The sequence below is a fragment of the Neofelis nebulosa genome, chromosome 3, assembly GCF_028018385.1.
Source record: "Neofelis nebulosa isolate mNeoNeb1 chromosome 3, mNeoNeb1.pri, whole genome shotgun sequence".
NCBI classification, from domain to species: Eukaryota; Metazoa; Chordata; class Mammalia; order Carnivora; family Felidae; genus Neofelis; species Neofelis nebulosa.
In genome coordinates this window covers 197,364,404-197,386,899 of record NC_080784.1, presented here as the reverse complement: position 1 = coordinate 197,386,899, position 22,496 = coordinate 197,364,404, and the positions used below count along the sequence as shown (strand labels likewise).

At 40.4% G+C, this 22,496-nt stretch overlaps 1 pseudogene; it reads right to left on the bottom strand.

Annotated features, from left to right (window-relative positions):
* Window positions 1-4,032: 4,032 nt before the first annotated feature.
* On the bottom strand, window positions 4,033-4,458 carry LOC131506236 (large ribosomal subunit protein mL42-like; annotated as a pseudogene).
* Between the last annotated feature and the right edge of the window lie 18,038 nt (window positions 4,459-22,496).

Genomic DNA, 22,496 nt, shown 5'->3' with positions numbered 1-22,496 from the left:
ACCAGATTGGGGCGAGATTGTGGGCTGCCAGGAGCCATATATAAAAGTCATGGAGGTAATGCTGTGCTGGTCCTTCCTTCTAGGACAGGGCATCTCAACTGAGGCACTGTTGACATTGTAGGCAGGATAATTCTTAGTTGGGCAGGGTTCTTCCCTGGCTTCTCCCCACTAGATACCAGTAGCACTGCCTCTCCAGCTGTGACCACCCAAAATGTCTCCAGACATTCTAAATGTCCCCTGGGAGGCAAAGTCTCCCCTGGCCGGAAACTGCTGCTGGAGCCTCACTCAAGGGTTTGCCACTCGGAATAAGCAGAGCAGAAGCCAGCTGAAATTCACTGTGCTGTGCATAGAATTGTTTCCAGCAGATTCTCAGTTTTGACATTGTTCATCTCAGCAGCTGGGGTCTTGATTTCTACGAGGTGACTCACACAACCCCTGTCTGTGGGAGTCACTTGGTTATCTGTTCTGACAAGGCCCCTTGTGCATTTGAAGGAGGGGCGGCATGAGACTCATCAAAGCGTGCTAGAAGTGCAATTACCTCTCTGCATTGTGCTTGCCAAAGCATGACAGTTGGAACACCTTGATCCCGGGCTTGTTTTGTTCTGACCAGCATCAGAAGTTCTGAACCTGAGACTGAGTAGTGAAATTGATTATGTATTCAATTTGCTACAAGCCTACCAGCTTGGGCACCTATTCATCTTTTCATTTTCTGGATCCACCTCTACAGACAACACTTATGTAACCTTCCTCAAGGCATTTTCCATGATGACGAAGGCTTTCCAGAGTAGGTTTGGGTGGCATGGCTGCATTATCAGTATCTCTCCTTGAGACCTATTGAAGAGAGACCCTGGGTAGGCCCAAGAGGAGGAGTGTGGAGGCTGGGACTTGACTCTGGGTGAAGCCCAAACCTCAGAAGGAGCAGTAGGAAGCAATAGCATGGAGGACCAAAAATCAAAATCCAAAAGGGAAGCCATGGGTTCTTCCAAAACATAGATATGGGGCCGCACTCTTAGATAGGGGACGTGAGAACAAGAGGGAGGGCTCTGGGGCCATTGTGTATAACAGTAGCTGTCCTATGAGGCATGTGTTAGAAGTTAATGGGCATCAGCTACGTAACAGACACTGTGCTTGTGTGCCATCAAAACAACCCCATGAAGCAGGCTCCACTATCCTGGAAGTGGAAGCAGAGGGGGTGTTGAGATGCTCATTCCAGGTCACACAGATGGAATGTGGAAGGGCCAGGGTGGGAATTTGGTCTGTCTGACCCCCAAACTCAGGACATGAGCCACTGAGGTCTGTTCTGCTCTAGGAGCAGGGTATGCCTCTTAGGACTTGAGAAGGCTGGACTCATTTAAAGGGTCAGGATGAGGTAGATTAGAAAATTATTTTATCCTGGGGTTATATTCTCCTGGGGTGGAGCCAAGAAGGAGAGGAAGAGATCCCTGGCCACAGCTGCTCAGGCTAAGCAAGGGATTTGCTGGTTTATATACCTCCCAAGGAAGACATAGCGAAGGTCCTGAACCCCTGAATCCTTGTCCCATTGCTTGCTGGAAGGGTTGTATTAGTTTGCCATGGCTGCAACAAACTGCCACACACCAATGGCTTAGACAAGAGAAATTGACTGTCTCACAACTTTAGAGGCTACAAGGCCAAGATCAAGGTGGATCAGAGTTGGTTCTTTCTGAGGGCTGTGAGAATCTGTTCCACACCTCTCTGTTCCAAGCTACTGGCTCTTTGCCAGCAATCTTTGGTGTTCTTTGGTTTGTAGACACATACCCTGATCTCCGGCTTCATCATCACAAAGGAATTCTCAACGTGTGTGTGTCTCTGTGTTCACATTTCTCCTTCTTGTAAGGACACCAGTCATATTGGATTAAGATGCAACCTGATGACCTCATCTTAACTTTATCATCTGTAAAACCCTATTTCCAAATAAGGTTACATTCATAAATACTGGGAGTTAGGGCATTAGTATTTTCAAAAGGACACATTTGAACCCATTACAGGGAGTGGTCCAGTAAAACACATAATCATTATTAGCTGAGGCTTTTGTCCCAAACCCCTCTATAAGCTAGGCTGGACCATATGGATACATTGGGGTCGTGTATCCCTTGAGTGTAAGTCTTGGACTGGAGACCAGCACAAACAGTTTCCTTTGATTCTTCCTGTCCCTACCCCACCTCCTGTCCTGCATGATGCTTTGGGCATTAATGAGTGAAGAAAGCATGAGAGCACCTAGGGTCTGGCAGCACTGGGAGGAAACAGAGGAAAGAGGTCAGTGATAGTTTTATGCGTAATTCTGTCTTCCCTCATCAATGTCATCTTCCAGTTCTCTGACCCCTTTTGTGTGAGCTTGAAACTCCATATTCTTTTTCATCCATGCCCTAGAACTTCATCTTCAAAAGTTAGGTTTTCTTTCTCCTTTTCCTCCTCCTCCTGCTTCTCCTCCTCCTCCCCCATCACTTCCTCCCCCTCCTCCTCCTCCTTTGATGGGGGAAGAGAAGGTAGAGTAGAAGGAAGAAGCCATATTCCTGTCTTGGGAAATAGAGTATAGCGAGTAATTTGATGAGGAGTGGGCAAGAAGTCTAAACCTTCCTCCATAGTTTAATGTTTATCCCTTTGCCTTGACCCCATTTTCCTCAACCAGAGGGACTGAGGGTATTTAATCCTTAGGTAGGATTGATTCTAGAAATGGAACAGGAACATGGAAGAAGGAGCAGGGGAAAGAAGCCAGGACTGCTAATCAAATATCCACTCCCATTCTGACTGAGCTTTGCTCAGATAGTAGGAGACAAACTGTTTTAGATTCATTTATTTTATGCTGATGTATGAATGTCAGGTGATCCAGCTGTGCTAGGACGTTTGTATTTCATCAAATTATTGTTACTAACCACCATCTTTAAATAGCAAATTAGTGAGATGAATGATGAAGAAAAGAAGGAACTCACATTATCGAGCTCGTATTTTGTGTCCGGCACTGAATTTGGACTCCTCCCTATATAGTCTTGTTGAACCCAACTAAGTTAGGGAAGCAGGTAAGATTATTTTCATTTTACTGATGAAGGATGAAAAGGCACCATAAGACACCATGCCCTTTGTGTCAGGCAAACTTGCTGAACCCACTTGTTAGCTCACATAGTTTTTTAGGTGATTCCTTAGGATTTTGTATATATACAATCAAATCATCTGTGAATAAACATAATTTTACTTCTCCTTTTCTAATCTGGATGCCTTTATTTTTTCCTTTGTATCTAATTGCTCTGCCTACAACCTCAAGTACAATATTGAAATGGAAGTGGCAGGGGTGGACATCTTTGTGTGGTTCTTACTTTTAGGAGAAAAGCTTTGTCTTTCACCAATAAGTATCATGTTCATTGCAGGATTTTGAAATACACCCTTATCAGGTTGAGGACCTTTCCTTCAATTTCTACTTTGTTGAGATTTTTATTTATTTATTTTTTAAATCAGGAAAGAATTTTGGATTCTGTCAAATGTTTTTTTTCCCCCCTCTATCTGTTGAGATGGTCATGTGGCTTATGTCTTCATTTGATTAATATAGTGAGTTACGTTGACTTATTTTCATATACTGAACCAGCTTTGTATTTCTAGGATAATTCATGATGTATAATCGTTTTTATAGGTTGACAGATTCAGTTTGCTAGTATTTTTTTTTTTTTAGTATTTTTCATCCATATTCATGAGGAACATTGGTCCATTGTTTTATATTCTTGTGATATTGTTGTCTAGTTTTGGTAGTAAGATAAAAATGGCCTCATAGAATAAGCTGGGAAATGTTTTTTTCCTTCTACTTTTTGGAAGGTTTCTGAAAGATTAAGGATTGATGTTAACTCAGCTTTAAACATTTGTAAAATTCATTAATAAAGTCAGCTGGGCCATGGGTTGTTTTTATATGAAAAGACATTTTGTTATCATTTTGCTACATAACATAGTAGTGAATATACTCAATTGCCTTTTCTCAAATGGCAAATGAGACAAAAGATAACATCTTTTTGATTCCTGAAAACCTCAGTATCATCTGTCTTTTGGAGGATCCAGGTTCCTATGACATCTATGATACTGTCCACGAGGAAACCAACAGTGCTTAGTAGTAAAGAACATTTTGCTAAGTAGTTCTGTCATAGGTCCTTACTCAAAATGTTCATTTTTTTTCTTCTCATCTGGTGTTCAGCACTCGATCATGTTTTCTTCATTATTACGCACAAGATCTGGCTGAGGGATAGGTTTTGTATGTTTATACAGAATGTCCACAGAGGGTGGTAGCACACTTTCATCCTGCCATCAGATGTCATAGCAAGCTCTACTTTGCAATGATAGTCATCTGCAAGAGAAAATACATAGATTTATGACAAACACAATATAAAGCTCCATTTTGAATTGGAAATGAATGTTTTCAGATACTTCTGTTTGATATGGCCACTTTACTGCTGTTAATGCCATGATAAATCAAGATGTTTATCAGGCGGTGTGAAAGAAGATGATCTGAATAGAAACTGAGTTTAAAATCTGCTTCCAGGCATACCTATGTTCATCCTTGACAGCCTCTCACTGCGGGCCCGCCATCTTACCTCCTTGATTTTTGTGTTTTGGTTTTGGTTTTTTGATTTTTTTTGTAGTAAGTTTTTTTTTTTTTTTTAATTTTTTTTTAACGTTTATTTATTTTTGAGACAGAGAGAGACAGAGCATGAACGGGGGAGGGGCAGAGAGAGGGGGAGACACAGAATCGGAAACAGGCTCCAGGCTCTGAGCAGTCAGCACAGAGCCCAACGTGGGGCTCGAACTCACAGACCGCGAGATCGTGACCTGAGCCGAAGTCGGACGCTTAACCGACTGAGCCACCCAGACGCCCCTGTAGTAAGTTTTTAAACAAGTAATTTAATCTCTCACTTGGTTATAGATCTATTAATATTTTTTATTTCTTCTTGAATCAGTCTCAGTAGTTTGTCAGTAGGATTTTGTCCATTTCATCTTGGTTATATACTTCATTGGTAAAGTTGTTTATAGTATTCCCTTATGATCTTTTTCATTTCTGTAAAGTAGGTAGTGATGCCCCATCTTTCATTCCTGATTTTTGGAATTTGAATTTCCCCTCTCTCTATTTTCTTTCCCTTTTTGCTTTGGTTTCAGTTTGTTCTTCTTTTTTAGCTTCTTAAAATGGAAAGTTGGTTTATTTAGTTGAAATATTTCTTTAAAAAAACCCAGTCATTTATAGCTATAATTTTTCTCAAAGCACTATTTCAGCTGAATCTCAAAGATTTTTACATGTTGTGTTTCTGTTTACATTCATCTCAAAGTATTTTCTAATATTCCTTCCAATTTCTTCTTTGATCCATTGGTTATTTAGGAGTGTGTTGATTAATGTCACAAATTTTTAGGGGCACCTGGGTGGCTCCGTCAGTTAAGCATCCGACTTTGGCTCAGGTTACGATCTCACAGCTCCTGAGTTTGAGCCTTGCATCGGGCTCTGTGCTGACAGCTTAGATAGAACCTGGAGCCCCCTTCAGAGTCTGTGTCTCCCTCTCTCTCTCTCTGCCCCTCCCCCACTCATGCTCTGTCTCTCTCCTCCAAAATAAATAAACATTAAATTCACAAAATTTTCAATTTCTCAAGTTTTGTTTGTGATTGATTTTCGGTTTCATTCCATCATGCTGGGGGAGTAATACTTTATAATTTCACTTCTTTTAGATTTATTGAGGTTTGTTTTCTGGGTTGAATATGGTCTAGTCAGAAGAATGTTTCATTGTACAGTTGAGAAGAATGTGTATTCTGCTTTTGTTGGGTAGCATTCTGTAAGTGTCTGTTAGATATGGTTAGAGTTGTTTAAGTCCTCTATGTCCTTACTGATCTGCCTATTTGCTCTATCCATTATTGAAAATGGGGTATTGTTGAATGATCTGTTTCTTTCTTTAGTTTTATCAGTTTTTTTTCTTCATACATTTTGGAGTTCTCTTGGCAGGTGCATATATGATAGCAATTGTTATGACTTCTTTATGAGTTGACCATATTTATTATTATAAAATGTTCTTCTTACCTCTAATAACGATTTTTTTGTTATGGTCTATTTTGTCTGATCTCCGTACAGCGACTCTTACTCTCTTTTGGTTACTCCTTGCGTGGTATATCTTCCCCTCCACCCCCCACAATTTTTAAACATTCAACCTACTCATATCTTTTCTACAACTGTGGAGTTGATCATATGGTTTCTACTTCTTCTGTCTATATGGTGAATTACATTTATAGATTTTTGAGTGTTATACCAACCTTGCATTCGTAAGGTAAATACTACTTGTTCATGATGAATTATGCTTTCAGATTATTGTTACTTTCAATATGGTTATATTTTATAGAAGCTTGTTGCATCTGTATTCACAAAATGGTAGTTTTCCGGTGTCAGAGTAATATCCGCCTTATAAAATGAATTCAGAAGTATTCCTTACTTCTCTATTTTCTGAAAGTGTTTATGTAAGATTGGCATTATTTTTTTTTCTAAAGATTTGATAAATTCACCAGTAAAACAGTCACCTGAGTTTGGAATGCTTTTTTGGGGAGGGACTGGTTTTTTGAGGATTTTAATGCAAAATTCAATGTCTTTAAGAAATACACAGCTATTTTAATTTTCTCTTTCTTCTTGTATCAGGTTACCAAGTTTGTGTCTTTTGATAAATTTGAACATTTCACCTAGGTCATCAAATTTGTTGGCATAGAGGTGTTCATGACATTCTATTATTGTCTGTTTAATGCCCATAGAATGTTAAGTGACATTCTATTTTATTTTTGATATTAGAAATTTTTGTATTTTTTGATAAGTCTAGCTAAAGGTTTATTATTTGTATGGATCTTTTTAAACTAGCAGTTGATGGTTTCATTTATTTTTCTTTATTGTTTGCTTTTTCATTCCATTGATTTAAACTTTTTATTACTTGTTTCCTTGTACTTTGGATTTCAGTTTTTTTCCCTAGCTTGTTAAAGTGAAATCTAAGATAACTGATCTTAGATGTGTTAAACATTTTCAACATACGCATTTAATGCTACAAAATTTCTTCTAAGTACTGCTTTATTTGCATCTCACAAAGTTTCACTCATTTTGAAGTATTTTTCTAATTTCCTTTTTCAAATTTTCTTTGAAAAATGGATTCTTTTGAAGGGATTGTTTTTCCAGATATTTGGGATTTTCCTAATATTTTTCTGTGTTTGAATTTTAATTCTGTTGTAGTCAGAGAAAATAGCATGTATGATTCTCCTCCTTTGCAATTTATTAAGACTTGTTTTATGGACCAACATATGGCAGATCTTAGTGAATTTTCCATATACACTTGAAAAGTATCCATATTCTTTGTTGTTTGGTAACTTGTCTATAAATGTCAGATTAAGTTGGAGGTAAATGTTGCTTACATCTTCTAGTAGACCCTATTCTGTCTAATTTATATATTAACTACTAGAAAAGTGTTGAAATCTCCCCTATAACTGAGAATCTGTCCACTTGCCTTTTAGTTCTATCTGTCTACACATTTAGGATTGTTAGGCCTTCCTGATATATTGAACCTTTTGTTATTATGAGATGGTCCTCTTTATCACTCACTAGCAATATTCCTCATCTTAAAGTCTACTTTGTCTGTTAGTAGAGTCACTCAATTTTCTTTTTAAAAAAGACTTTATTTATTTTTTTTAAAGTAGGCTCTGGGGTGCCTGGATGGCTCAGTCGGTTAAGTGTCCACCTTTGGCTCAAGTCATGACCTCATAGTTTGTGGGTTCAAGTCTCGTGTTGGACTCTGTGCTGACAGCTTGGAGCCTGGAGCCTGCTTCTGATTCTGTGTCTCCTTCCCTTTTTGTCCCTCCCCCCACCCCTGCTCTCTTTCTCTCTCTCCAAAATGAATGAACATTAAAGAAAAAGAACAAAGTAGGCTCCACACCCAACATGGGGCTCAAACTCATGACATCAAAGTCAAGACTCACACGCTCTACTGACTGAGCCAGTTTTATTATTAGTGTTTGCATTGTGTATCATTTTGTACCTTTTACTTTTATGATGTACTACTCTTAAAAACAGTCTACTTCTGTTCTCTCTCAAGCCTTATAATTTGGTTATAATACAACTTACTTCTGCATGTTACCAACTCTGTGTTGCATTGTGCTTACTTTTTCTTGAAATGATTTCCTTTTAAAGAGTTAAAACATGAGGAAAAACTTTCTTCCTTTACACAGATAGTTATCGTTTAGACTTTTCTGAATTATTTTCAGTAGATCCAAGTTTCCATATGGTAGCATTTTCTTTTTGTCTAAATAACTTCTTTTAACATTTTTTGTAGCAGAGATATCCTCACAATAAATTCTTTTAGTTTTTGCTTATCTGAAAACATTTTAAATTACTCTTCACTTTTGAAGGATGTTTTCACTGGATATAGAATGGCATTTTATTTCCCTTTCAGCACTTTAAAGATGTTTTATTGTCCTCTGTCTTGCATTGTTTGTGATATGAAATCTGCCGTCACTCTTATCTTTGTCTGTCTGAATATAATGTGTCATTTTGACTTATGGTTTCTTTTACGATTTTTCTTTTTATCAGTGGGTTGTTGCAATTTGATTGTGATGGGTTTTGGTATGGATTTCTTTGTTTTTATTTTGCTTGGTGGTTGTTGAACTTTTTGTGTGTGTACATAGTGTTCATGATATTTGAATAAATTTTCAGGCATTGTTTTGATAAACATTCTTTTCTGCCTTCCTCCTTTACTCAGGCATTTACTCAGTTGCATTTATATTAGACTACTTGATATTGTCTCTCATTCACTATGGCTCTATTAATTATTTACTGTCTTTTCTCTCTTTGTGTTTAAGTTTGGGAGTTTTTATTGCTGTTTCCAGATCATCCTGATATTTTTTAAACTGTTGCTATCTAATCTATTAATCCCATGCAGTGAAGTTTTCATTTCAGATATTGTATTTTTCAGGTCTAAAAAGCCCCCTTGGTTCTCTTTTGCTTCTCCTATCTTTTTTTCATTTTTTGGGTAAACTTTAAAAAAATATACATACAGATGTACTATTTTAAAGTGCTTCCCTATCCCTATATATCATATTATCTATGTCATTTCTGGATCTACTTTTATTAGCAAACAGAGTATTGTGTAGGGAATTATTTCTGAAATTTGACGAAAACCTCTCTGTATCTATCAGTTGATTGAGTGTTTGTCTTCAAATAACAGGATAATCAACTAAGGGTAAATTAACTACATAAAAAAGTAAATAAAGGCTTATTTATCTCATAAAATATATGAAGGTAAGTCATAGCTGGTTCTCATTCAACAGCTCAATGATGTGAAGATTATTGTGATTCTTTTAGTTGTTTTTCTCATGGTTGGTAACCTTATTGTTTCAAGAAAGCTAAAAACCTCTAGGGATTACAGGTGTATCCTAAGTAGGAAAAACACCATACCTCAAATCAATTTTTTTCCTGAAAGTGGTGGTTTCCTGGAAAACCCAGTAGTTTCCCATGTTATTGGCCAGCATGGGGTCACATTACCTCTTCTAGACTAACCGCTTGTCAACTTGAACAAAATTACCATGACTAGATTAGGCCAATGACAAATCTCTTTGGACTGCTAAACTATTTGGGACTCTGCTAGCAGGGGGCGGATAGCCGGGGAAGAGACAGACAGTGTTGTCAGTGCTCTGCCGTGACAAAATGTCAGGTTCACTATCAGAATGGCATTTGATCATGTTACAGGAAACCCGGTGGGAGGGGGGATGTAGAGTCAAGAGCAGTGCTTGCCATCTCTAACGTTATCTAGACCCTAAACAAGTAAAGAATGGGGAGCCAATTACAAGGCTTTTTTGAACCGTTTAAATTTTGTGATCTTTCATGCACATAGAGGTAGGTGAGCTGCAGAGTTTTATGCCAGCTGGAGTATCTGGTAGCATAGAAGGAAGGGAGAGTCACAGTAAATTGGAAAAGGTACGAATTTGAGTCACTGTAAAGCTGTTGAGCTCTTGTTTCTTGAAAAGTTTTATTGGGAGTCATGTGACCTTGAAAAACTTACCTAACTTCTCCAAACTTCGGTTTACTCATCAAAAACTAGAAATAGCAATATAGCTTGTGTGAGGGATTAAGAGAGACACCGTGTCTAGCTGAGAGCACCAGCTCTCAAAGGCCACTTTGACGTCAGGGCCACTTTACACCCTTCAAAAAGTACTGAGGGCTCCCAAGGGCTTTTGTTCACATTTGTTATAGCTACTGATATTTACCATATTAAAACTGAGAATTAAAAAATATGCACTGTGTATTAATATGCATAGTGATATGCATTTATTAATTCACTAAAAATGAAATAAAAATGCATTGCCTGTTGAAACAAATCACACATTTTTTCATTGTTCTGAATATTTATTTTCACACTTTTACACAAAAATATATTTATTCTTTATCTTTCTTGATTTATTTATTTAAATTCAAGTTAGTTAACATACCGTGTAGTATTGGTTTCAGGAGTAGAACCCAGTGACTCATCACTTCCATATAGCACCCAGTGCTCATCCCAACAAGTGCCCTCCTTAATGCCCATCACCCATTTAGCCTATCCCCCTACCCATCTCCCCTCCAGCAACCCTCAGTTTGTTCTCTGTGTTTAAGAGTCTCTTATGGTTTGCCTCCCTCTCTGTTTTTATCTTATTTTTCCTTCTCTTCTCCTATGCTCATCTGTTTTATTTCTTAAATTCCACACATGAGTGAAATTGTATGATACTCGTCTTTCTCTGACTGACTTATTTCACTTAGCATAATACCCTCTCGTTCCATCCATGTTGTTGCAAATGGCATGATTTCATTCTTTTTGACCACTGAATAATACTCCTGTGTGCACGCACGCGCGCGCACATGTGTGTGTGTGTGTGTAGCACATCTTCTTTATCCATTCATTATTTGCTGGACATTTGGGCTTTTTCCATAATGTGGCTATTGCTGAAAGTGCTGCTGTAAACATTGGGGTACAAGTGCCCTTATGCATCAGCACTCCTGTATCCCTTGGGTAAATTCCTAGCAGTGCTATTGCTGGGTCATAGGGTAGATCTATTTTTAATTTTTCGAGGAACCTCCACACTGTTTTCCAGAGTGGCTGCACCAGTTTGTATTCCCACCAACAGTGCAAAAGGGTTACCCTTTCTCCACATCCTCGCCAACATCTGTTGTTTCCCGAGTTGTTAATTTTAGCCATTCTGACAGGTGTGAGGTGGTATCTCATTGTGATTTTGATTTGTATTTCTCTGATGATGAATGATGTTGAGCATCTTTTCATGTGTCTGTCAGCCATCTATTTGTCTTCTTTGGAAAAGTGTCTGTTCATGTCTTCTGCCCATTTCTTCACTGGATTCTTTGTTTTTTGGGTGTTGATTTTGATAAGTTCTTTATAGATTTTGGATATATTTCTATATATATATATATATATTTCTATATATATATATTTCTGACACACACTTTATCTGGTGTGTCAGAAACAAATCACATTTTAAATGAAAAATAACTATATCTTCCAAAACAAAAAATAATGAGAAGCGTTGCCTTGTTTTATATCTTTGCAAATCTCTCCCAGTTTAGTAGAAGACAGCAGGATTTTCCTAGGTGTTTCTGCATTCAGTCTTTTGTGAAATCATATGACACGTAGGGTCCAGAAAATTCCACCATATACTCGTGGCAGAAGGTGAGTGGAAAGGTCAAACAGTGCTTTGGTCTTGTTTTGAAAACAGTTTTGATCTCACAGACTCCTCTCCAGTGTCTCTGGGGGTTCCTGAAGTGATATCGAAACCTGTTGGTTAAGAAAATAACCTCTTCTTCTTAGTAAACATGGGCAAGACCTGAAACACATCTGTGCCTTAGTTTTCAACTCTTTAAAATGGAATCCCTAATACTACCTATTTCACAAGATGCTCTGAGGCTTAGGTAACAAGGGATAGTTATCTTGTTAGTTAGTTAGATAGTTAGTTAGTTAGTTAGATAGTTATCTTGGGATAGTGTGTGAAATTGAGTAAATGCTCCATCAGTTAGCATGACTCTTCATGAAATGCACAACAAACAGTTTCTCTTCTTTTTCTTTGGGACAGAAGGGACCTTTGAGACATTTTGTTCAAGAAGTGGAAGAAGGCAAAACACTAGGTTTATTCCTAGGGGACCCAAACTTGGATAAAATGACCACTTTGGGAAGTAATGGTGAACTTAATACTACCCACATCATATTATAAGTCATTTCTGCAGCCAGTTTCTCCCTTATTTCTTGCAACAGACTGTACACAGGGGAGGCGTATTTATGATCCCCATTTTTATGTACCAGGCAACTGGGATGCTGAGGTTAAATGACTTGCCCAAAGTCAGAAATCTCTAAAGAGAGCCGTTATTTTCTGGTTCTACATCCTGAGCCTTTGAAGCCTCCTACCTGCCTCCCAGTTCCGGGTTTTGTACATTAATATACATGTGGTGCACCTGCTCTGCAGGAGGTGGGTTCACCTGCATCAGCATTTGAAGTCAGTGCCTGAAACTTGTTTTTATTAAGGATGGAAAATTCACTGAAGAGACAGATGGACTTGAAGGCCTTTACATTGCTTTGGAGATAAAAAGTGCTGGGTAAGTGTTATTATCCCTGTGCTAGTAATTTGATCAAAAAGCAGTAACTATGCAGAAATGACCCGAAGAAAATGGGTTCTAAAAAGGGCCAGTGGCCATGGACTTTGCTCCAGAAGATCTCAGGCTTATTCACATTTGCATTTAAGAAGTTGCTAAGGGCTAAGGGGAAAACGTCTGTCTGAGACATCACTAAATTCCACAGCTGACCTCAGTGTAGTAGGAGACTGGGAAAGATGTGTAAATTCAATATAATTAGCAGAGGTGATGACGTACCCACGGTGATTCCTGGGAGAATCTTGCAGGCAGGAAATTGGGGAAAAAGGTAAAGATGCCAATTAAACTGTAAAGACTCTGTAGAAAGCCTGGTGCTTGGTGCTATTAATAGTTACAGAAGTGGTAATGCTAATTATGCTACTACCTGATGTGGACCGAGTGTTTTCTCTTGGTCAGTCTTGGTATCAAGGGCTTTGTGTGCTGCATTTCAATTCCCACAGGAGCCTGTGAGGGAGGTGTTTTTATTATACTCGTTTTGTAGGTAAGAAAACTTAGTCTCGGGGACATCAAATAATTTTGACATAGTCGAATAGCTGGTGAGTGCTATATAGAGGAAAGACTCAAACCAGAGCCCAAACCACTTGACTTACTGCCTCTCCAAGACGTTTTGATCTTTGTGGGAGATAAAACAGTGACTTTTAAGAAACATTTATTACTGGAGATACGGTCACTTGGTAACCAAAGAAACTCTGAATTTCTTTAGGATAAGTTTAAGTTTCTGGGTATTGACCCATTAGGATTCCAACATAAATGAGTTTTTCTCTTTCCTTTTTTCTTTTCTTTTCTTTTCTTTACTTTTCTTTTCTTTTCTTTTCTTTTTTCTTTTCTTTTCTTTTCTCTTCTCTTTTCTTTTCTTTGCTTTTCTGAAGGGCAAAAAGTAAGGTCTGGGAGGACTGGCTGAAGGCCACGTTGGAGGGGAGAGATCAGAAGAGGGGCAGGTGAACTCAGTCCATGGGCCAAATCCAGCCCACTGTCCGTTTCTGTAAATAAAATGCTTTGGAGAAGAGCCATACCCTTTTGATTATGAATCATCTATAGCCTCTTTCCCACTACAATAGCAGAGTCATGTAGTTCCAACAGAGACTGAGTAGCCTTTGAAGCCAAAGATATTTAGGACCTGGCTCTCAACAGAAAAGGTCTTCTGAGCCCTGGACTAAACCCTGGGCCCCAGGAGTGTTGAACATTAGTATTCCTTCTACCAAATGGGAGAGTGGAGAAACAAGAGGTTACATGACTTCCCTAAGGGCAGAGGATGAGAGGCTGGTAGGTCTAGGCCCACTGTTATTAACAGTTAACATTGACTGAGTGTTTTCTGTATGTTGGACGTTACGCTAAGCACTCTGCTATGTGCACTGTCTCATTTACTACTCACAACATCTAGTGAAGTAGGTGCCTAGAGTTATTCTCATTCAGATGAGGGAGCTGTGGTGGGCTGAACAGTGTCCCCTCAAAATTCATGTCCATCCAGAATCTTAGAATGTGACCTTATTTGGAAATAAGGCCCATCAACTGATGAATGGATAAAGAAGATGTGGTATATATACACGATGAAATATTACTTGGTGATCAAAAAGAATGAAATCTGGCCATTTGCAATAACGTGGATGGAACTAGAATGTATTATGCTAAGCAAAATAAGTCACTCAGAGAAAGACAAATATATGATTTCATTCACACAAAACATGTGGACGTAGGGGAAGGGAAGGAAAAATGAGATAGAAACAGAGAGGGAGGCAAACCATGAGAGAATCTTAAATACAGAGAACAAACTGAGGGTTGCTGGAAGGGTGTTGGGTGGGGGATGGGCTAAATGGGTGATGGGCATTAAGGAGGGCACTTGTTGGGATGAGCACTGGGTGTTATATTTAGTGATGAATCACTATTACCCTGAAACCGCTATTACCCTACATGTTAACTAACTTCAATTAAAAAAAAGGAAATAAGGTCTCTGCAAATGCATTTAGTTAAGGATTTGGAGATGAAATCATTCTGGGTGTCAGGTGGATATTAAATACAAAGACTGATATTTTTATAAGAAGAAGAGAGGACACAGTGAGGCACACCGGAAAAAGTGAAAATATACAGGAAAAAATTACACTTATGCTGCCACAAGCCAAGGAATTCCAGAAGCTTCTAGAAACTAGAAGAGGTGGGGTAGGGGTCACTCCTTAGAGCTTTTGGGAAGGCAGCCCTGGCCACACCTTGGTCATGGACTTCTAGCCTCCAGAAATGTGAGGGACGGAGGCACAATGGACTTCTGTCACCTAGACTCGTGGGGGAATTTGGCTTTAGAGTCCAAGCCTCTCCCCACTGCACACCCTTCCTTCCAGGGCTGGCAGAGCACACCACACTCTCGCTGAGCGCAAGACACCAGGAATCAGGCGTGAGGTACCGGACCAAGTTCATGTGCAGGACCCAGGGTGAATGTGGGAATCACAGCACCACAGTGTTTTGCCATGCAGGCAAGTGTCTCTAGCACAGAGAGGTAGATTTTCTCCCCGGCTTGCACCCTTGAGAGGGGGTCTGCTCTGTTTATCAGTTCAGACAACTCAAGGGGCATGGGGCCTGCTGGGGTGGGTGTGGCACTGCTGAGAGAACAGCGTTCCCTAGTCCAGTGTCTCCTTGTACCCTGGAGGGAGGACCTTTAGAAGGAAAGACAGGTCTTAGCCTTTGCATCTGACCTGCCTGCGCTTAGACCCGGGAAAGTCCGGGCAGCTGGCTGGCATGCGTACATAGCATGCCTTGAATCACCAAGAAAGACCCCATCATCATCAAGTCCCCGCAGTAACACCGTGGCTTTTACAGCTTAGGAATCTTGGGTTTAGAGAGTTGGTTAGGACACTTTTCCAAGATCACATGACAACTAAGGGGCAGGTCCAAAATGTAGAGTTCTGAACCTACAGCAGCTTCCCATTACCTATGGGGTAAAGTCTGACCTCCTTACCCAACCGAGAAAGCCCTGTAAGCTCACACTACCTCCCCAGTGCTCCCCAACTTGGACCTGATGCTCTGGTGATGATTAAGTGCTTTTAGCACACACCATATTTGTGCCATGGGTCCTTCTTCACCTGGATAACTCTGAGTGGGGTGTGATTTCAGCTCGCACCCCTCAGACGTACAAGGATGCAACTCTCCTTTTCCTACACTTCTTGTGAGCCCATTTCCTTATTTTTTTAATTTTCTCAGGACCCCCTATTTCTGCTCATGGTGAAAAAGTTTCTCCTGTAATTTCATGGCAACTCAGTCACTTCTGGATTTAAACATGGTCCATTCAGAATGTCAGTGTGGCTAACCTAAGACTCTTTCTCTCATCCTGTCCTTCGGGGTGATGGATGTTGCCAGGAGATGACGTGTCTCTTTGCTGTTGTGTGAGGCGTATGTGTTGGTCCACATGTCTTATTTGTCTCTGGTGGCTACCTCCTTCTCTGGGAGGCTGTATCTGCTGCTGATATCTGTGACCTTGCTCTAGAGTCTGGGTCCGAGGTCTCTATGTAACACATCTTTCTTCTCTCACCAGCTGAATGGACTTCTGTTTTCAGTAGGGCCGGAAAGTGCTTCTGTTGTTACTCGTTCTTTCCTACTCTCTGGCTTATGGTGTAAAGTTGGTGCTCTGCATGACTCAGTTTTTCTCTACAGGTGAAAAGACAAGTTCTTGAAATCCCTCAGACACAACCAGCTAACCAAATCCTCAAAGTTTTCTCTCTGGGAGGGCACTTTTCAAATCTAAGAATTTGACTCTGTTTGCAACTCTGTCTCCTCCCCATGATGCTCGAGCATATATAAGGCTCTTGCTCCTGGCTGAGATCTCTCAAAATATTAATGCTCTGTATTCAATCTGCCACCACTTCCATGAAGCTTTCCCTTATGTCTCTAGTCAGTGAAAGGCACCCTTCTGTGCTCCCACGATACTTTATGCCTACTCCTATCATCGTATGGCCCTATTTTATCCTAATAGTTCATTTACTTGCCATCTAGCAAGGACATATTATTATCTTGAAGACAAAAGGTAATGATATTTTTAAACTTATTTTTGTTTTGAGAGAGAGAGAGAGACAGTACAATAGAGGGAAGGCCAGAGAGAGAGAGAGAAAGAGAGAATCCTAAGCAGGCTCCGCAATGACAGCACCGAGCCCAATGTGGCTTGAACTCATGGACCATGAGATCATGACATGAGCTGAAACAGAGTCAGATGCTTCACTGACTGAGCCACCCAGATGCCCCCAAGGTAATACTTTTTAATTAATTATATTTCCAGGGCTTCATATAGTACCTTGCATACTGTAGCTGCTAAAAAAAAGTAGATTGTTGATAGAATAACCCGTGCAACTTCCCCTTCCGTTCACTTCAATGACCATCTGTTTAGTTTCTACTACACTGTTAACTTGTTTGCAAGGCTGTGTTTTATCCTTTCAATGAATCATAAAGTCCTTGTAGGCACCAACAATGGTATAGAACTTAATTTTTCTTTGATTCTTCTATAATACCCTCTACACAACTAGGTATACATAAATATTTGTTTAATTGAAGATTAGCGTGATTTCTCTTCTTTTGAAGAAAATAAGTACATGCAATTTTTTTCTTAAGTACATGCAATTTACAGTAGCCTTCTAATTTGGTCCTTCGGGTAGGTCCTGCCAACTTTGCTGCATCATATATCGTATATATTTTAATGATTAGATATTTGTCATATCTCTTAGACTTATGGGCATGTTTATTTTAAGACCGTCTGCTCAACAACTCCAGGACTTGTTTCTACTGGAGAGAAATTCAATAAGCACTGAATGATGATAGGATATTGGATGTTTTTGTTGTTGTTGTTTGCTTTGTTTTATTTTTTGTTTGTTTGTTTGTTTGTTTGTTACCAGATGAACTCCTAACAATTCCCTAGTCTGTCCCTGTGAACTTGCCTAAATGATAGAGGATACTACACATTTCACAATGCGCTCGCCGCCCTCACATCTGGTGACAGAAATACAGAATTAAGGAATGATGCTAAAGGACCTTCAGCTAGTTACTTCCTTTGTTTGAAACCAAGTTTGCTCATCTATAAAAACAAGAGGGAGGGCAGCGTGATCTGAGTTCTCTCCATGTTGTGTAAAGCTCTTCCTTCAAATCTAGGCAGTTGGAGGAGGGCATAGGGCACAGGCTAAGGGTAGACAATGAGATGTGTTGCCTTATTGAGCCAGCTGCTTCACCCTGCAAACCACCCAGGAGTCCCCTGCTGATTGAGCAGCAACAGAGGGACGGGTGCAGAGAAGCTAAGGGTTCAAGTGCAGTAACATCTAGGACTTGCTGTAAGCTACCCTTACAACAAGTCCCAGAGAGACAGCCTTTTATTGTTTTTATCTACTTATTTAGAATATGAGCAAATGGGAATGTATTGAGGTCAAATAATGTGCACAAAGTCACATAGCTGGACTAGGGCAGATCCAGAACTGGAACTCACATCTGACTTCAGAATCCCACACGCTCCCTCCCCTCGGCTGTGCAGTCAGTCCCAGGTCTGCGATTAGCCCTCTATCTTTATTTAAACAACAGTGTGATTTTACCACATGTCATTAGAAGCGGCTGGGAGCATCATTAACACTTGGGGCCACAAGAGTACCGTTTAGTGCAATGAAGCAGACATCTTTTCATACAAATAATTTATTTGCACCAAAGGTTTCCACTTGAGCACCCAAAGTGAATTGGACTAATGTATTATTTTATACTAATGAGGTAGTTGGAACCTGGTGTGTTTAGGGTTTATGAAATTTCAGACTAGCTTTTAAGCCTTTTATTTATTTTCTGGTGGATTACAAGCAAAACGTAACCTATATGATTCTTATCCATTTACACGTTTACTTCGTGAAAGCTATTTGGATGAATTATTTAATGTCCCCTGTTTATGTTCTTTTCTTAAAGGCCATTTGAAGAGCCTTTTTTAAAGAAACAGAATGTGTTGATTTTGATGCCAAGTGTAAATGAATTTGAACCATGAACAAGTTTGGAATTTAAGGTGACGCATTGAACTCCAGAGGCCCCAGTCTGCTTCCAACCTTGGCAAATGCATTCTTTAACCTCCGAAGCAGTTATATTGGAGCAATCCAGAGGGATAACAGGGCTCTAATGGAAATTGTCAACAAAATTGAAAAGAAAAAAAGAAAGCATATTTTAAAATCCCAGAACTTGAGAGGTCCCTAACTCCAAACAACTGAGGCATAAAACTCGAGAAGGCTTCAAATAGCTTTAATCTGCTGGCGAATCTATCCTTTGATAGCATGTAAAATCCAGGCTGAGGAGAGTGTGCCTAAGGGTTTCAGTACACTAACTCCAAGATTGATTTTGCTCAAGGACCTGACCGGCATTCAAAAAAAAAGAAGTAGCAAGAAAGGGAGCAGGAAGAAAGAAAGGAGGTTTAGAGAGAGACAGAGAGAAAGAGAATGAAGGAGGGGAAGGAGGGAGTGTTGAGAGACCAACAACTTGGGTTTGAACTCTGGTTCTGCCATTGACATACAGGATTTCAAGCAGATGTCTTGAACCAATCTGAGCCTCAGGTTGTTTTTTTTTTTTTTTTAATATGCATAATGGGAACAAGGGTCCTGACTTGACAGTGTGGGACTGATTGGGGGGGGGTGATAGAAGTGGGGAGACTGTTACTCCCCCACTCTCTCCTGGCAGTCCTCCTCTCCATCTGTCCCCATCCTCTCCCTTAACCGAGTTGTGTTGCTTCTCTCTGGTCACGGGCAAGTCTTCCCAATCTGCTCTAGACCTTGTGCCTAAACTAAGTTCATCTCCTTCTGTTCGTTTTCACTCTACTGTTTTTTTCTGCTTCTCATGATTCCTTCCATTTGTCGTTTGTTTTTGGATCCTTGTAGGGAGCCTTCACACATCTCTTGACCTTCAAGTTGCCCTTGTGTTGCCACTCAACTCTCTTCTCCATTTCCATATTCAGGATTCTTAGAAGGTGTATATGCGGAAGCCGCCTTCCCTTCCTCCCCTCTGGAGAGCTTCTCAATCCATTCCCATATGGCTTCCACCACCTGCCCTTCTACTACTCCCTGGAAACTGCCTTTTCCAAGTTCACCAAATGGTCGCCATAGTGCAGAATCCAATAGACAGTTTTGTTGGGGCTTCTGTGACTACAAACCTTCTGGATGTTCTTGCCACCTCTCTAGAAGCTCCTTCTGAGTCCTTTCTGATGGCCTATTCTCTTCCTCCCAATCTCTGCACGTTGGAACATCCCCGGGCCCTTTCTCTTCCATGTCCACTCTCCCGGCTAGGCACCTGAAATCTCCTATGTACCCAAGACTCTCCAGTTTACCCCTCTCCCAGCCTCTCTCTTGTCCAGTCTCACATTTCAGTGCCATCTCAGCAGTTCTATTTGAGTATCTCCCAGGCATCCTAGGCTGAACATGTTCCAGACTGAAGCCGTGTTTCTCTCCTAGCTATGCCTCTCTCCCAGGCTTCTCCAGCTCAGTGAGTGACCTGTTGCTCGTATCTGAAACCTGGGAGCTATTCTGGAAACCTACTCTTCCTCACAGATCACATTAAATGTAACACCCAGTCCTGTTTACTCATGTCCCCCAATAATTCTGTGTTAGCTCTCTTTCGTTGAGATCCACTGATGTCACTCATCCAGACTGTGGGACTGACTTCCAGGCTGCTTTTCCTACATCTCCTTCTGCGGTCCTCGATCCTGCTCTCCACACAGCAGTGTGTGATCTTCAAGAAATGCAATGTGGTTATGCTGTTCCCCAGCTTAAAAACCTTCATTTGGGTTTCAGTGGTACTTACTATAATATCCAACATTTTTATCGCAATCTGCAAGACCCTTCGTGGTCTCACCTTTGCCTCTTTACAATATCCTCTCACTCATCACCGACCCTCTTACCCACTGCCGATCGTTTTTGGCAAGGCAGCTTGCAGTTTAACATTTTTTGTGTGTGTTTTAAAGGACAAGCCATCACAAAAAACTGAGAGTCGAGATGCCACAAAGACAGAAGTCCTTTTGCTTATGCTTATCGTAGAATTTATTATCTTATGTGCATCCTGAAGGAATGTTGGGAGAAAGGAGAACATTTTTTTTTTTTTTAAATTTTTTTTTTTTCAACGTTTTTTATTTATTTTTGGGACAGAGAGAGACAGAGCATGAACGGGGGAGGGGCAGAGAGAGAGGGAGACACAGAATCGGAAACAGGCTCCAGGCTCTGAGCCATCAGCCCAGAGCCTGACGCGGGGCTCGAACTCACGGACCGCGAGATCGTGACCTGGCTGAAGTCGGACGCTTAACCGACTGCGCCACCCAGGCGCCCCGAGAAAGGAGAACATTTAGCACATATTGGCAAATATGTTTTACAAGGGCTTCCTTTCATTTATGATAAAATAATAACATCAGAAGGAGCTTGGAGGTCATCTATTTCTACCCTTTGAAGAAGAGGAGACAGAGGTTCAGAGAGGTGAAATGACTCTTGAGTTCATAGACCTTGCTAGTTCTTATGTGATGAAAAACACTCTTGGCCAGGTACAGCTATGAGCAGACCATGTTCACCTTTCTTAGACGAAAGCCATCTTTTGGTCTTCAGATGGTTCACCACTGTTATCAGGGATAAAAACCTTGTCATCTGTGTGTTCCTATGAATACATTTAAGGAAAGGTGTTGTAAAAATGCCACTCATAGCGTAAATCTCATTCTTTAGTGGCAATAAAGGACTCTTCCTTTCCCTTTAGATACTTCAGGCACAGTGAAGGCAGAACTTTTCAAGTTGAAGGCGTCCAGAAGCCTTTCACTCTTGTACCTAAAATCCTACCATTCAGAGGACACCCAAGCGTTAAGCTGGTTGTGACTGCAAAGAACCAGGGCAGCTTTGTCAATGCCTCAGTTTCCCCATATGTGGAACAGAAATAATGTCCATCTATCAGTGTGTTTATGTTACAAAATTATGGTGATAAATAAGAAAATACACTTTTCCTGTTTTGTTTGCTTCTTTAGTCAAATTATATAGTCAATTGTATTTCTTCCCTGTAACTAAAGGGGTTGGGGGATATGTACGTATATATGTATTGTATATACACATAAGCATGTAAACATATATGTTATCTTAGTCTATTTAGCTGCTATCACAAAATGCCAGTGATTGGGTGGCTTATAAACAACAGACATTTATTGCTCACGATTCTGGGGACTGGAAGTCCAAGGTCAAGGCACTGGAGGATTCAGTGTCTGATGAGGGCCTGTTTGCTCATAGATGACTGTCTTCTCACTGTGTCCCCACGTGGTGGAAGGAGCAAGGGAGGTCTCTAGGGTCCCTTTTATAAGAGCACTAATACCATTCATTGGGGTTCCACCATCATGAGCTAATCCCCTCCCTAAAACCCCACCTCCTAATACCAGCACCTTGGTTAGATTTCAACACATGAATTTTGGAGGGAGGTAAACATTCAGTCTATATCATACATGCACTTAGATGTTCTCCTTTGCAGTGCTTACCACAGTTGTGATTATGTAGCGATTCATTTAAATATATGTCTCATGTGGGACTCTATCTGAATTCTAAGCGTTAAGTAAGCAAGAGTCATTCTTGTTCCATTCTCTGCTGAATGTGAGCACCTACAAATATGTACTTTTAATTTTGTTTATATATAATTTATTGTCAAGTTAGCTAACATACAGAGTATACGGTGTGCTCTTGGCTTCGGGAGGAGATTCCCATGATTCATCACTTACATACAGCACCCAGTGCTCATCCCAACAAGTGCCCTCCCCAATGCCCATCACCCATTTTCTCCTCCCCTCCTGCCCAACCCCCCCCCCCCCCCCCCCCCCCCCCCCGCATCAACCCTG